General features: G+C 44.9%; 1 protein-coding gene across 6 annotated transcripts in view; it reads right to left on the reverse strand.

Annotated features, from left to right (window-relative positions):
- MAPK4 (mitogen-activated protein kinase 4) overlaps nucleotides 1-16080 on the reverse strand; it is a 145077-nt gene that overhangs the window by 61389 nt on the left and 67608 nt on the right. The window contains exon 2 of one of the 6 annotated variants that reach the window (XM_066352782.1): nucleotides 12089-12112. The exons of the other annotated variants lie outside the window; for them this stretch is intronic. The gene's annotated coding sequence lies outside the window, so the exon portion shown is untranslated. The remainder of the gene's footprint in view (nucleotides 1-12088; nucleotides 12113-16080) is intronic. 6 annotated transcript variants of the gene reach the window in all.

Below are 16080 nucleotides of genomic sequence, written 5' to 3' on the forward strand. Positions count from 1 at the left end.
AAGTTTTAAAATCCCAAAGCCTGAAGATAGTAAGGTAAGCCAGAGACTGGGAGAAAATTATTTGCAAAAACCATCTCTGAAAATGAACTATTGCCCAAAATATTCAAAGGACTCTTAAAACTCAACAATCAGAAGACAAACAACTCAATTAAAAAATGAGCCAAAGACCTTAATGGACACCTCACTAAAGAAAGATATACAGATGGCAAATAAGCATGGAAAGATGCTCCACATCATGCCATCAGGGAAATGCAAATTAAAACAACCACAACCCACGTTGCTGTAATGTGAACTGCGGGCTTGGAGTGATTATGAAGTCAAGGGAGGTCCATCAGTTGTAACAATTGCACCACTTGTCTAGGGGATGTTGGTAATGGGGGAGGCTATGCATGTGTACAAGCTGTGGGTATATGGGAAATCTCTTGACCTTCCTCCCAATTTCCCTGTGAACCTAAAACTGCTCTAAAAAAAGTCATAATGGAAAAATAATCCCAATGGCCAGCCTGCACCCTGATCATTAAATCAGACTTTCCAGGGAGCGGGGATCCCCAGGTGACTAATGTGCAGTTAAGTTTGAAGACCACGCAGAAGATGAAGACTGGCTTGCAAAATGGTCATAGTGAGAGGACCTATTCTTTCACGATTACAGACAATCATCAAGTGCCCTGGTCAGTGTGTGTGTGTGTGTGTGTGTGTGTGTGTGTGTGTGTGTGTGTGTAAAGGCTCCTTTGGCAAAATCATCCATATCATTATTTTGTCAGCAAGAAGGGGAGAACTGTCCAGAACCAGAGCCAAATGAAGTTAGGGTCTAAGACCAAGTGTCCAGTTGGTATGACATCAACAGAAGTCTCCAGATATGGGCCCTGAATGGCCACCCTGTCCATTTGAGTCCCAGAGCAGTGGCGCTAAAACTTGAGTGAGCATCTGAAATACCTAGAAGGCTCATTCAAACACAACTAACTGGCCCCAACCCCAGCGTGCCTGATTCAGGAGGTTTGGGGTGAGACTCGAAATCTGATTTCTAACAATTTCCCAGGTGGTGCTGCTGCTACTGGTTCTGAAACCAGACTTTGAGAACCACTGACCTAGAGAGACTTGGCAGGAAGGTGAGTACAGATACCCCCTTTCCCAAGGCAAAATGGCAGCCATCAAGAAGACAATGGCGCCTGACCAGGCAGTGGTACAGTGAATAGAGTGTCAACTGGGATGTGGAAGACCCAGGTTTGAGACCCCGAGGTTGCCAGATTAAGCACGGGCTCATCTGATTTGAGCAAGGCTCGCCAACTTGAGCCCAAGGTCGCTGGCTCGAGCAAGGGATCACTTGTTCTTCTGTAGCCCCATGGTCAAGACACATATGAGAAAGCAATCAATGAATAACTAAGGAGCCGCAACAAAGAATTGATGTTTCTCATCTCTCTCCCTTTCTGTCTGTCTGTCCTATCTGTCCCTCTCTCTGACTCTGTCTCTGTCACCACACACACAAAAAAAGAAGACATTGGCACAACAGCCCCTCTAAGTCTCACTGTGAAGGCTGAACACTGGGGAACAATTTTTTTTTCCATTTTCTGTTGCACGAGGTTTTAGAACTGTTTCTGCATCGCTAATTCCAAATCTGAAATTCATTTTTTGGTGCATGTTCTAATTTTTATGCAATTTTAATTTCTTTTTGTTACAGTTAATGTCATGCATTGGTTTTTAAATTGGAGTTAAAGGGCAACAGCTCTTAGATTGAACATAACTACAAGGCAATTAATGTTTTACAAACATCACTTTTACATAATTGTAGTTGTTTTTAAATGTAAAAAAAATTATTATCTGATAAAAACACCCTTTTTTTTTTGTATTTTTCTGAAGTTGGAAACAGGGAGGCAGTCAGACAGAATCCCGCATGTGCCCGACCAGGATCCACCCGGCACGCCCACCAGGGGGCAATGCTCTGCCCATTGGGGGCATCGCTCTGTTGCAACCAGAGCCATTCTAGCACCTGAGGCAGAGGCCATAGAGCCATCCTTAGCACCCAGGCCAACTTTGCTCCAATGGAGCCTTGGCTGCGGGAGGGGAAGAGAGAGACAGAGAGGAAGGAGAGGGGGAGGGGTGGAGAAGCAGATGGGCGCTTCTCCTGTGTGCCCTGGCCGGGAATCGAACCGGGAATCAAACCCGGGACTCCTGCACGCCAGGCTGACACTCTACCACTGAGCCAACTGGCCAGGGCCAAAAATACCCTCTTACTTTGTTTTAAGATTGAATCATGGCTTCTTCAAGTAGGTGTGAATGTGAGAATAGTCCTGACACCTTCTGTTATATATGTGGCTGTTACTCACTTCAACGTCAAAAGCACAATATTTCATCATTTGTGACACGTGCATATATTGCCTATTTTCAAGTTCCCCTTGGCGATCAAGACAAGAATTGGGCTCCTCATATTGTGCCATAATTGTGAGGAAATGATTCGTGACTGGACAAAAGGAAAACGCAAAGGAATGCCTTTTGGTATTCCCATGGTTTGGCGTGAGCCTAAGGATCACAGCAGTGACTGTTATTTCTGTATGATCCATACAAAGGGCATCGGCAAGAAAAAACAGCATATGATCACATATACTAATAACCTTCAGCAATATGACCTAACCCACACTCTGAGACACTCCCAGTTCCAGTTTTCAATGGTTTTATTTCTTCTAAGGACGAAGAAAGTGAACATGGTGATCAAGTGTATTTTGATAAGATGCATGAGGAAATGGTTGTAGAATCTGAAGGGTCTTTTTCTGATGCCAAGCAGTCATTAACCCCTCAGCAGTTTAGCCAACCTGAATTGAATGACGTAGTAAGAGTGACATAAAAATTGTTCTCGAATTTCTGAAGTATGAGGAGCATAACTGGATCATTTGTGTGGATCTTAAAATGGTAAATTTCCTGCTAGGACAACAGAGAGGATTCACGAAGTATCCTTGCTTTCTGTGTTTGTGGGACTGCCGAGCTCGGGAGAAACACTGGACACAGAAGGAGTGGCCAAAACGTGAAGCTCTGGAAGTAGGGATGCAAAATATTGTGAATGAACCTGTAGTTAATCGAGACAGGATCATTTTTCCCCCACTTCACATCAAACTTGGCTTAATGAAGCAGTTTGTTCAGGCTTTGAATAGAGAAAGTGAATGCTTTCAACATATTATTTCTGCTTTTCCTTCCTTGTCTTTCAAGAAGATAAAAGCAGGTGTATTCGTTGGACCTCAAATTCGAACCCTCATACGTAATGAAGATTTTGCCAGGAAGATGAATAAAGAGGAGAAAGCAGCATGGCAGTCTTTTGTGGCAATTACAAAGAACTTCCTTGGCAACAAAAATGCAGAAAACTATGAACTGGCTTAAAGGATGCTGTTGGCTTTCCGCGACATTGGATGTAACATGAGCGTTAAGATTCACCTTCCTGAACCGTCACCTTGATAAGTTTCCTGAAAATCTTGGAACTGTTAGTGATGAGCAGACTACTGCTGGAGCATCAAACGAGATTGTCCTCAACAAGCACACAAATGCAAGAGCTACAAACACAAATTTTTGCCTGAATAGAATTTAAATAAGTTTTACGCAAATTTTATGATCAAAATAAGTGTTTTAATATGTTCTATTTCAAAATTGTAGACAAATTCTGATGCAATTATATCTTTTAGTATATTAGTGTATTTACTGCATTATTTAAATTATTACATTTTCACAAAGATGATGCCCAAGAAGACATTCTACTTCATTATGTTAAACTAAATGTTGAAAATTTTACAATAATATGAAAACCTAAAATCTTGAATTGCAAAAAAACTGTATCTTATAGAGAAAAACTAATGTCAGATTTGAGATCAGCACACTTGAATTAGGTAAGAACAAGTATTTCTGTGGACACAACAAAAATTTTGTTCCCCAGTGTTACCAACAACCCCCTGCAGGGTATTAATCACAGAGGGACCACTGGGCTTTGAACACTATATCACTATATGTTGAACCCAGTTACAATGTTCTCTGTTTAGATGTGTGAAGTTAAGTCACCTGCCCCAGTATTATTTGTATGATTTGACCTCTTATAAAAAAGGTTATCAACTGAGGGGCATCTGTTTTGTCCAGAGATGTCAGCCTTAAAAAGGAACTTGACTTAATGCTTCCCTGTATTTACAGTATAGGACAAAACTGCTCTTGGAAACAACTTCCAGATAGTCCTGACTACTTGAGATTAGACAATATCTTGACGTTTTTATTCACTAAGTATGTTGAGTGGTTGTTGTATAAAATAAGATAAAGAAAGAAAGGCAAAATGCATATACCAGCAAACTTGATCTAAATCTGGAGTCAGTATTTAGTAATTTAATTCAGAATGATTAGTTGAGCAATTACCCCAAACCTATTTCCTAAAATCCTCTGGGTGGGATTCTTGAGCGCTGGTCTGTAGACTAGCTAGCTCTGCAGTCTTCAATAAATTTCCTCTTCCCAAATATTCAATAATGTGTTTCATCTGACAGCCAAACAGTAGGGGAAATAATTAGCAAATTTATTAATTCTTTTATAATGGTTATCACTCATTCCTTTTAATTAATTATTCTAATTTCCTGCCTTCTACTGCAACCATTAATGGTCATTAGAATATACTATTATATGTGATGGGAGCCCACAATATATACTGCTCACAAAAATTAGGGGATCAAGGAACGTGCAGATACTCCAGTACTTTCAGCCTTTTGTACAGTGCATTTTCACCAATGAAATAAAAGATGGTTTTGTATCTCATTTGCATAATTGAACTTTCTTTGACTTGTCATTTGCTTTTCTGATGTTCTTGTTTAATAAAAAATAAAAATAAAAAAAATCAAATGCTTCTTTTTTTTAATCACTTCATTTTGAAATATCCCCTAATTTTTGTGAGCAGTATATTTTGTTTTATGGGTAAAATGTATTGTAATTGATAGTAGAATGTCAGATCTGAAGTGTTCTCAGAGGTAATGTTGCAGAACAATTTTTAAAAGAAACCAAATTTTACAGGAAACCAAATATATACAATGAAGAACTGCTAACAGAGACGGACCACTTACTACAGGGCAAGGCTATTTAATTTACTCAATTTTAGTGTAAATTCTAACCACTTAATTATAGACAATCAATGAAAACAGTAAACCTGACGCTTATGCAATACTTCCCCAGTCTATTTTTAAATTTTGCTTAACTGTATATTATTGAGAAAACGCTGATTCACAGAGATAAACGAAGGCAAATGTGTAATAGCTTTTTTAAAAAAAATAGTTCATGTTGAATGTAGTTTTTTGGGTGTAATTCTTAAAAGAAATTAAAAATATATTTTAAAAGATGTTCACATCAAACATCAATGGAACACCAAGCACCTGTCAAACATAAGTTAAAAACTACTACAAATCTATACAAACTTTTTTTTAACAGATGAGAAAGTCGAGGCCCAAGAAAGGTGGTGAGGTTTGTCCAAATCCCACATTTAGTGGGGGTTTAGTTACAAGGTGAGATTAGAACCAACTTCTGACAATACATCCAGGCCATAAAAGATGTTCCAGGTTTCAGAAAGGGAACGCTTTAACGGAATTTTTTAATGAAAAGTCACTCCCCTAGGTCTTCAGTGAACTAGTGAGAAGACGAGAATGAAGCCTGATTTTGTGTCACTCAACCAACATTATTTTTCAGATGGCTGCTTATATGGTTGTCTTGAAATCGACAAAGAGTGATCTTGGACAATTGTAAAGTTAAAGAACACAATACTGATAAGTGAATTTGCAAATAATTTTTCTTTGTTACAGAACATGAACTTTCTTTCCTTATATTTTGAGATGTAGTGTGTGTGTGTGTGTGTGTGTGTGTGTGTGTGTGTGTGTGTGTGTGAAGGCCAATGAATGGGATGAAAATAGCCACAATTCCTGCTACTATGGCAAGGCCATTCATATGACTTTTTTGTAAGCAAAAAGAAAAATGTCCTAGGAACCAGAATCAGTGAGATTGGGTATAAACCCAAGTTTCCTTGGCACAACACCCCTGAAAGGCTAAACTGCTATGGACCCCAAGGGGGTAGAAAGCCCATTCCTTAGTATGTCTTTGATTGTCCATTTCCTACAAAACACCTCCTTTTTACAGGAACTTTTCTGTTTCCAGTGTGGAGGGCTTTGCTACTTACCCTTTTGTTCTTATATATATGCATATGTAAATATCACCTATGGGCATGACTGTATATAAGTGACATTGGGCTGTGCCCCCAAGTTCCCAAGGTGAACCATCTTTCTCTAACACTCACTTCCAGGAATAAAAGGTTTATGACATTTTAACTGTTTCTGTTAGGAGGAAGAAAGAATGTGAAGTGGCTATAAATACCAGATACGGACACTAGCTCAGACCTCTGTTAGTTGATATTAGAGATAATCATTAACAGAGTGAATTATACATAAATAGCATAGATTTCCTAAAATAGACACCTGTTCGGCTGTTGGGAGGTTCCTAATGGGGTATCTTACCAGGTAAACTAATCAAGGCAGGGAACTCTCAACCATCCCCATGCCCAACAGAGAAGGATTCATTTAATTATGGTACATCACCTAATGAAGGAGAGAAAGTTCTGTTTGAAAAGGACATTGATAGATACTGGAAAACATGCGTGCTATAGCACTAAGTGATGAAGGTTATGCAATGATGCAAAGTATGACCCCCTCTTGGTTTTAAAAGTACTGTATAGAAAAGAGGCTGGAGAGGAGTCTATTGAAATTTTGATGGTTATCTGCAAGTAGTAGTTTACAGAAATTTTTTTTCCTTTAACTTTGTGTTTTTCTCCCTAATTTTCTGCAATGACCATAATTTTACACCAGGAAATAAAAACTGAATAAAGGAAGCATGATCTGATGTTAGGATTGCAGCCTTTTCCCCATTTCCTCCCAACCTTCCTTAACGGAACACCAAACTCTCAGAACCTGCTCACCGTTCAGGGTGCAAACCACACCTAGGAAAAGCAGATGACAAAGTTCTGTCTTAGAACTTAGCTAATTTGGCTCAAGTGTAGAGATTTCTGTTTTTCCGGCTCACGTCCATTTCCAGTCACCAAGCGTGGCACCAGCGCTAAGGGAATTACTTTGGTTTCTGTAAGGCTGCTCTACCCATAGGCGGGGGTTGAAAGTGCATTACTCCATTTCAAGATATCTGAAGAGCAAGGTCATGTCAGGTCTGGGCCCCAGGTCCTTCTTTCCTGATTTAGGTAACAGCTGTTCTCCCCCACCCACGCGGTCGCCTCCATGACTTTTCCAGGCTGTGCCCACGGGAGCCCCTGAGCAGTGAGCTGTTTAGCATTTCTGAGCCTCAGTTCCTCTCTGAAGATCGGGGATCATTACACCTCCTCTCAGGGCGGCCTAAAGGCTAGAGATGAGGTACCTAAAGGGCTCTGCTTAGCGTCTGCGTCTGGCATGTACCAGGCAGGCAGTTAGGCGCCAGCAGCTGCTGTTAGTGTAACGATGCTGCTGCTGGTTCTCGAGTCTCTCTTCCAGCACTTGATCTTTCTCTAAAAAGGCTCCTACGTTTCTTTTCATGTTTGCTTCACCATGCATCTTCATTAACTCAAGTGCTAAATTATATTTTGACTCTCCTGGCTCCTCTTGGGAAGTTCACCTCGAACCCGCTGTGGCTTTGGAAGGGAGGGCTCCCAGGAGGGGAAGTGAGGCCCGAAGTAAACACGGCAACCTTCAGGGCACAGCAGCCTCTGGCGGCTCGAAGATACCTGTTGTTGTTGGTATGAATAATGCCCGGGCTATGCAGCCGCGAGGGGAAGGAGAGGCTGCCTTACTTGGGGCAGAAGGATGAATCCACATTTAAAAGGCAAGCTAACATCCCTGGATAAAGTATGTCATGCAAGTTGGCAGGACTGGGATTCATCATAATATTTTTCTAAGACTTCAAGACCTCCAGTGTTAACTCTAGGACTGTAAACCCTGCCATCAGGGATATAAAATGAAAGAGAGTTATTTTTTTCCCACTCTGGAAATAGCAGCCACACAGATTCCACCCAACGCTCACTCACGTGCTGCCAACAGAGGAACAGATCTCATTGTTACCCAGGAGAAAAAGGGATGGCTACGAAGTCCGACTGGCAGGGAGAGAGAGAGGACCTGGTGTTATCTGAATGCCGACACTGTGGCAGGCACTTCGTACAACATGATGGACTTGAAGGTGGACAAAACTCTCTTGTTACGGGCTGAATTGTGTCCCAGCACCTCCAGTTCATATGTGGAAGTCCTATCTCCCAGTACCTTGGACTGTGGTTATGTTTGGAGATAGAGTTAATGATAGGTAAGTCTTTCAAGAGTTGATTAAGGTAAAATGAAGTCCTAGGAGTGGGCATTAATCCAACATGACTGGTGTCCTTACAAGAAGAGTTTAGGACACAGATAGGTATGACTACAGTGGAAAGACCCTGTGAAGACTCAGGCAGAAGGTGGCCACCTGCAAGCCAAGGGGAGAAACCAAACCTGCTGACATTTTGATCTTGAAGTTGTAGCCTCCAGATCTGTGAGAAAATAAATGTCTGTTGTCGAAACCCCCCATTCTGTGGTATTTTGTAGCAAATGGATACACCCCAATGCAGGTATTATTCTGATTTTACAGATGGGAAAACAGGTGCACAGAGTAGCCTGGCTGGAGTCACATCGCTGGGAAGTGGCAGAGTCAGTCCTGAAACCAGGCCTGTGGGACTTCAGAGCCCACGCCCTGTCTTCTACACCAGCTGGGGGAGAGTGGGGCTCTGGAGCCACGCCCTGTCTTCTACACCTTCTGGGGGAGAGTGGGGCTCTGGAGCCACGCCCTGTCTTCTACACCAGCTGGGGGAGAGTGGGGCTCTGGAGCCACGCCCTGTCTTCTACACCAGCTGGGGGAGAGTGGGGCTCTGGAGCCACGCCCTGTCTTCTACACCAGCTGGGGGAGAGTGGGGCTCTGGAGCCACGCCCTGTCTTCTACACCAGCTGGGGAAGCGTGGGGCTCTGGAGCCCGTGCTGCCGGGCTGGAATCTCAGCTCTGCCACTTATTGGCTCTGAATCTTTGAACAAGTTGCTTAATTTCACTGTGCCTGAGTTTCAACATCTGTAAAATGGAACCCCAGAAATCCCTACTTTATATGCTTATAAAAAGGAATAATGAATTTTATTTGTTTATTTATTTTTGAAGGAGAGAGAGAAAGGAAGGGAGAATCATCAACTTGTTCTACTTAGTGTGGCATTGATTGCTTCTCATATGTGCCCTGACCAGGGCTCAAACCAGCAACCTTGGGGGTTGAGACTGCACCCTTGGATCAAGCCAGCAACTCCAAGATCGAGCTGGCAACCCCAAACTTGAGCCAGTAACCCTGGGATTGAACCAGTGACCTCCATGCTCCAGGACAACGTTCTATCCACTGCTCCACTGGCCTGGGAGACGGAGAATAATGAATATTAAAATGAGCTAATATGTTTATATAAAATGTACAGCTGACCCCTGAACAATGTTAGGAGCACCAACCCCATCGCACAGTCAACAATCCAGGTATGATTTAAGTCAGACCTCCACAGAGGTCAATTCCCAACCAGGAATTGAAAATACTCGATGAAATAATAAGAAGTACATATAGGGGTCTGTGCACCCAGTTCTTGTGAATATTTGGTCTTTGGTCCTGGTTCCTGACATAGAACTCCTGGGGCCTGTGTGGTTTCCTGAGTGACAGGCATGTCTGCCACAGAGCTGCTGATCTCTGGAATTTCCCAGGTGACAGGAGCCTCTTTTGTTCTAATGAAGTGACTCTTGGATGGATCACACCATGGTTGGAAGCTTGGCACTCTCAGCCCCACCTCTCGTTCTCTGGAGAGGGGAGAGAGGCTGGAGGCGGAGTTAATAATCTATCACGCCCACGTGACGAAGACTCCACAAAAATGTCAAAAGTGTGGATGGGTTTGAGAGAGCTTCCAGCTGATGAACAAGAATGTATCCACGTGCTGGGAGGGTGTCACACCCCAACTCCAAGAGACAGAAGTTTCTGTACTTGGGACCCTTCTGGACCCCACCCTGCATCTCTCTTCATCTGTCTGTCCGTTCATATTCTTTGTAACAGATCAGGAATCCAGTGAGTAAACAGTTTTCTTGGGTTCTGTGAGCCACTCTAGTGAATTAATTGAACCTGAGTGGGGGGCTATGGGAATTTCTGATTTATGGCCAGTCGCCAGAAGCACGGGTGATGACCTAGATTTGCGACTGGCAGCTGAGGTGGGGTGGGTGGCGGTTTGCGGAACTGAGCCCTTAATCTGTGGGCTCTGATGCTAACTTCAGGTAGACAGTGTCAGAGCTGAATCGAACCGTCGGACACTCAGTCCTGTGCCACAGAAATGGCTGGTGTGAGAGACACACCCCCACACGTCTGGAGTTGCAGGTGAGAGTATGAGAAATCACTGCGTCTCTCCTAGATGATGAATTGTACTTAATGCTCGACACATGGTATGTGCCCAATAAATGTTAGCTAACATTATTACCCACTATTATTATTGCTATCATTTTATCATTATTATTGCTGAGGATCCTTAATAATCTGGTCCAAACTTCTCATTTCACAAAATCAATAAATTGAGGCCCAGATACGGGAAATGTCTTAGAAGGTCTGAAAACCAGGTGACTGAAGTTCTATCCATTGTTCTGGGGAGGCTCACAGAAAAAAGGTCTGCATGCGGAGTTTTGTTTCTAGTGGCTCTGAAGAAGAGGGAAGGGTGTGCCATGAAAGCAAGGCCCCAGAGGCTGCTGGGAGTTGGGAGGCTGTGACACTGGGCCCATGTTCTCACACACACCCCCATCCACCCCTGAGCATTACTGTGAGACCACAAACACTAACACGTGAGAGCACCTGGATGACACAGGACTCTGTCATATGGCGTTCGACACAAAAAAGTGCAACTCCTAAAAATCCTTGTGGGCCAACAGGCAGAATAGAGGATAGACCTCAGATCAAGACCCGAAAAATTAAGATTTGGGAAAGTTCTAAGGAGATGAAGAAACACCAAAGATTCCCATAGAAAAGCAACTGATGGACATGGATCTTTAGGAGGTTGTTCAAAACAGAGCAAAGCTGATGTGTCTGTCATGTGAGCTGTTCCACGTAACTGTGCTGTCCGGAACCACGGGGCTCTCGGAAAGGCAGCCTCCGCCTGAGAGAAGGGGGCCAAGAGAAGCCAGTGCTACACACGGGGCAAGTAACCCCCCAGAGGGAGGGGGAGCTGCCAACCGAGGTAACTACCCACAGAAAAGCGAGCCTGATGCCACAAGAGGACAGGACAGAGGAGTGTTTGTCTGGGGCCAGAGGAGCCTTTATCAAATAAGGGCTCTTCAGCTGAGAACTGAAGGTTCAGCAGCAATTAACAAGTCAATGAGGCAGTGGGAGGCGGGGAGAGTGTTCCAGACCAAGGGAAATGCGTGTGCAAAGGCCCCAAGGCTGGATGGAGTGTGGAATTCCAGGAAATGAGAGCAAGGGAGAAGGACTGGGTGCAAAGAACATGGCAGAGACTGAGAAAACAGGTCAGACCACAGGGCTGGAGGACCAGACGAGGGAGGCCCGAGGACCAGACCAGGGGGCTCTGTCAAACAGATTAAGGAGTCTGATCTCCTAAGAGCAAAGGGAAGTCACTGATGGGTTTAAATCAATAGATCACAAGATCATGTTTGTATTTTATACAGATGATTCTAACTATGGCACACAGGAGGGATTGGTGGCGCTGGGCTGTACAAAGGCCACCTGGCTAAGGAGCTTTTGAGGAAGTTGGGGGGATGAATGCTAATAGCTTAGATGAGAATGGTGCTAGCGAGTATGGAAACGAAGGCCCAGATATGAAAAATATTTATATGTAAAATTTATATGAAGACCTGGAACATGGCAGGGGTTGGGGGGAGAGCAAAGACGAATCCTGACTTAGATGGACGGGAATGCAAACACTGAGGTGGGGAGTGCTGGGAGAGAGACAGCTCCAGGCTTGATCGCAGAACCAAGTTGTGTGAAGTTATGTGACATTCACGAAGAGGCGTTGATAGAAGGCACCGACATCTGCCGAATACTCACTCTGTTCCAGTACTCCACGAGGCCCTGGAGAGAAAATGATTAATAAAATAGACTGTCCGCAAAGAGCTCATGCTCAGCCCTGGCTGCACACGGGCATCACCTGGAAAGCCGACAAGGACGGATGCCCGGATCCTGCCCACAGGGAGTCTCAGTTAATTGGGCGTCAGGGTGTTTAGGGGCTCCACTGCCGCTTCTCAGTGCAGTTAGGGTGGAGAATCCCAGCTCTAGAGCGTGCAATACCCAGTGTGGCCTGCGTCTAATCACATGGAAAGAGAATGTAGCAAAATGCCTCATAATCTTGGGCCTTAAGGATTTAGACCAGAAATACTAAAGCACATGGGTGTAATGGGAACAATATTATTTGGATATTAAACCAATATATTTTCATCCTTAGTAATTCCTGGTTCCTAGTTGTCCCCGGCTCCCTTATTAAGAACAGAGCCTGGTCGTCTCAGCCTGTAGAGCTTCTACCATGACAAATAGAAAAACACCTATGGGAGAATGAACCATGGATGACAGCTGATCCCTCCTCTAAAAGAGTTGGTGCTCTAATAAGATACAAGTCAAGTTATCGCCCAGGCAGGCTGTGGTCCGTGCCAATGACCAAGGAACAGCATCAGTGCCGATGTCAGAGGGGCCAGGGGCATGTGTTTTACTCTTTCCAAGTCACCACAAGGGACAGACCACTCAGGTTTCCCTCTCCTGGAACTGAGCTCACCTTGCCCTTGAACTCGCTCTGAGAGCACGCATTCCTCTCTATTCCTGGAAAGAAAAAAAACCTGACAGCCAGGCTGAACAGAGGCTGCGTGTGCCAGGCAAACGACACGTCAATGCTGTTGTGCCAGGTGCTCGCATCACGGCCCCTGTAGGACCGGCACCCAGCACTGTGCAGAACATCCCCACTCCTCTGCTGCAGACTGAGGGGCAGGGAGGCGGCGGTTCTCACTGAGCCCATTAGGAAAGGAGAGAAAGGAGGCCCCTGGGAGTGTATTTGGGAGTGGCAGGGATCTGGAAATAACAAATCCTGGACTTCAACCTCCAACTAAACCACAGCTCTCCCACCCCACCACCTCAAACTCAAACTGGATGTTTACTGCCCAGTGTTCCTCAAATCCTGTCTAACACCCCCTCCTAATTATCAGCAGAGCAACAGCGTGAACGCGGTGGACTGCGCTTTCTATTTTAGGATGGAGTTCTATAGTCCCGCAATTCTCCGGAAGTGACTGTAGATAAGAATCAAAGTAACACTTAGCATTTCATCACGGGCTGTTTCAGCTCCCCCAAAGGAGACCAGTAAGGAGTATCAGATGGAGCCCTGACCTCAACGACCTTAGAGTAAGATGGAAGGAGTTGAGATTTTGTCCCTTAGTCAGTGTAAGCCACTTAGGGTTTCAGGTGGTAGGATCCAGGCGTTTTAGGGAGGTTAATCTGGCAGCATCGTGCCCAAGTGGCTTGGCCTGGAGAGCCACTAAACGAAGGGAGGCTGCCCACAAGAATCAGACCCTCAGAAGCCCAGACTGTTGTTACATAAGTTAGAGATTCACTTGGACATTCCCTGAGCCAGTATGTGCTACGTTTAAATCAGCTTAGGGAACAGCCAAAAGGAGCCTTGTTGGACTTTTCTGCCACAACTCAGGCCTGGACTCCTCTGATGGCCCAGCTGTGGCTACGTGAGAACAGGCGGGTCCTTGTTTCCAGGCAACCATTCTTGACAGATGGCTGTCACTTTTGCTCAAGATTTCCAGTGAAAGGCATCCCCCAGTGATCTTGAGAAATTTCCAGACTAGAGACAAACTTCCTTGTGTTCTTGCCACCTCTCTCCTGCCACAACCAGCCTCTCACCTCCCCGCAGAGTGGAGACGCGTTGGACGGGTCTTCCCTGTCACACAGACATCTGGGACAGAGGAGGACTGTGAGTCAGGCACGCCCTTACTGCCCCTGGGACCCAGATGTGGACCCTTAACCTTTGTTTAGGTGGTCATTAAAGTACTCCATCAGTAGTTATATGATGATGATGATGATGATGATGATGATGATAAACCTATGACATCCTGGGCATGGTACCAGGCAAAGTGGTTCTGAAAAAGAAACAAACCAGACACGGTCTCTGTCTTCAAGGGATGATGAGAATCCAGAAGGTGCTTAATACTATTCACAAATATCCATCACATGAGACAGACTATGACAGACGTCAAGGAACCCGAGACTAACAGTTGAGGGAAATGCCATAGGCAGAGGGGACACTAAGTGACTCATTCCCAAAGGAAAGATGGGGGACTGTAGATTCGACAACACACAAAGAAAAACCTTGCAAACCCAATCACTCCAAAAACAAACAGGAAAAATGGACTTCTCCGGACTGCAGGGAAGAAACACAGGCATGTGAGCTCTGCAGCCGACCTGGGCCACCCACCGGGTCTCGAGTACCCTCGCGGATGGGCAGTGGAGCCCTCACCCCCCATCTCTCCAGCTACACGAAGGGTGGATGGCCCCTGCCAGGGAGGGGGCGGTCCCAGCGGGCAGCTGTCAGGGGCCATCTGAAACTGCGTTCCCCACTCAGCAGTGTGAAACACTTGGCAGCCATGAGCCTGTGGGGTCCTGGCTGGGAAAGTGCCGAGTAAGCCTTTCCAAGCCACACTGGGGCCCCCTCAGCCCGGCCAGGGAGCACCGGCTGGTGATCCATTCCTTGGGCCCACCCACAGATGTCAACAGCAAAGAACATCTAACACTCACGTGGCCCCTTCAAGGTTTGCTTTGTGCTTTTATAAACATCTCTGATTCTAACAACAGCCCTGAGGGGGAGGCGCTCTGAAGTTACTCTGCTGATAAAGGTTCTGTTGTATTATTTCCTACTGTGTCTAGTATCTGCCCACCAGCACATTCCACTCAAACCATTTCTCCACCTTTGGTTTCAGCATGCCTTCATCGTCTACCTCAGTGTTTTTCAACCAGTGTGCCGTGAGACATGGTCAGGTGTGCTGTGGGGAAATTACATATGGGTCCCCAAAATACGGCCCACCTGCTGGATACAGCCCGCCGCCAGCCGCCTCCAACCGAACATAAACATTCCCCTCACAATCCCTCCAGCTACCAGCGACAGGAAGACTGGAGGCACAGGGAACGCTCACTGACCAATCACCTTCTAGGATTCATCCCGACCACTAGCAATGAGCCAATAGTAGGCCGCCTCTCATCCACACTCAGGAAGGTCCCCGCTCATGGCCACAGCGAGTAGTTGAAGCTGCTACTCCTCCCCATGGTCCCGATTTCCAATCCTGGTCAGGACTGGAGGTAAATGTTGCCACCACTAGATGAAGCCTCAGCCTCAGCTGGTTATGTCTATCCTGATGGTGTATATAGATATTTGACCTATTTCTTTTTAAAAGAGGTCCCCGCAGAGGGTGATATACAATGCATCACAATGTTATCTATATTGTATATGGCCTCCTGAAGGGTCATCTTCTTAAAGAGCTCAAATCTCTATATACACCATCAAAACAGACTAACCAAGGCCCCTGCACCCAGATGACCATGGGATTTGAACCCACAACCTCAGGGAGAACTCTAGTATTTATCAGAATCCTTACCTAGAAAGCAAACTTCGCAATCTGACAGTAGAGATGCTCTGAGGACTTATATGTTACACAAATACCCAACATTTTCTAAAATTGATTTTGTCCAGTCTCTATATGGAGTATTTGCCAAATTGATTTGAACCCACAACCTTGATGAAAGCTCCAGTATCTATTAGCGGGACTGTATATATGAGGGGATACATGGGACTGTATATATGAGGTTACATGGGACTGTATATATGAGGGGATACATAGGACTGTATATATGAGGTTACATGGGACTGTATATATGAGGGATGTTACATGGGACTGTATACATGAGGGGTTACATGGGACTGTATATGAGGGGTTACATGGGACTGTATATATGAGGGATGTTACATGGGACTGTATACATGAAGGGTTACATGGGACTGT

Source organism: Saccopteryx leptura, chromosome 11 (genome assembly GCF_036850995.1).
Source record: "Saccopteryx leptura isolate mSacLep1 chromosome 11, mSacLep1_pri_phased_curated, whole genome shotgun sequence".
In the NCBI taxonomy this organism is placed as follows: domain Eukaryota; kingdom Metazoa; phylum Chordata; class Mammalia; order Chiroptera; family Emballonuridae; genus Saccopteryx; species Saccopteryx leptura.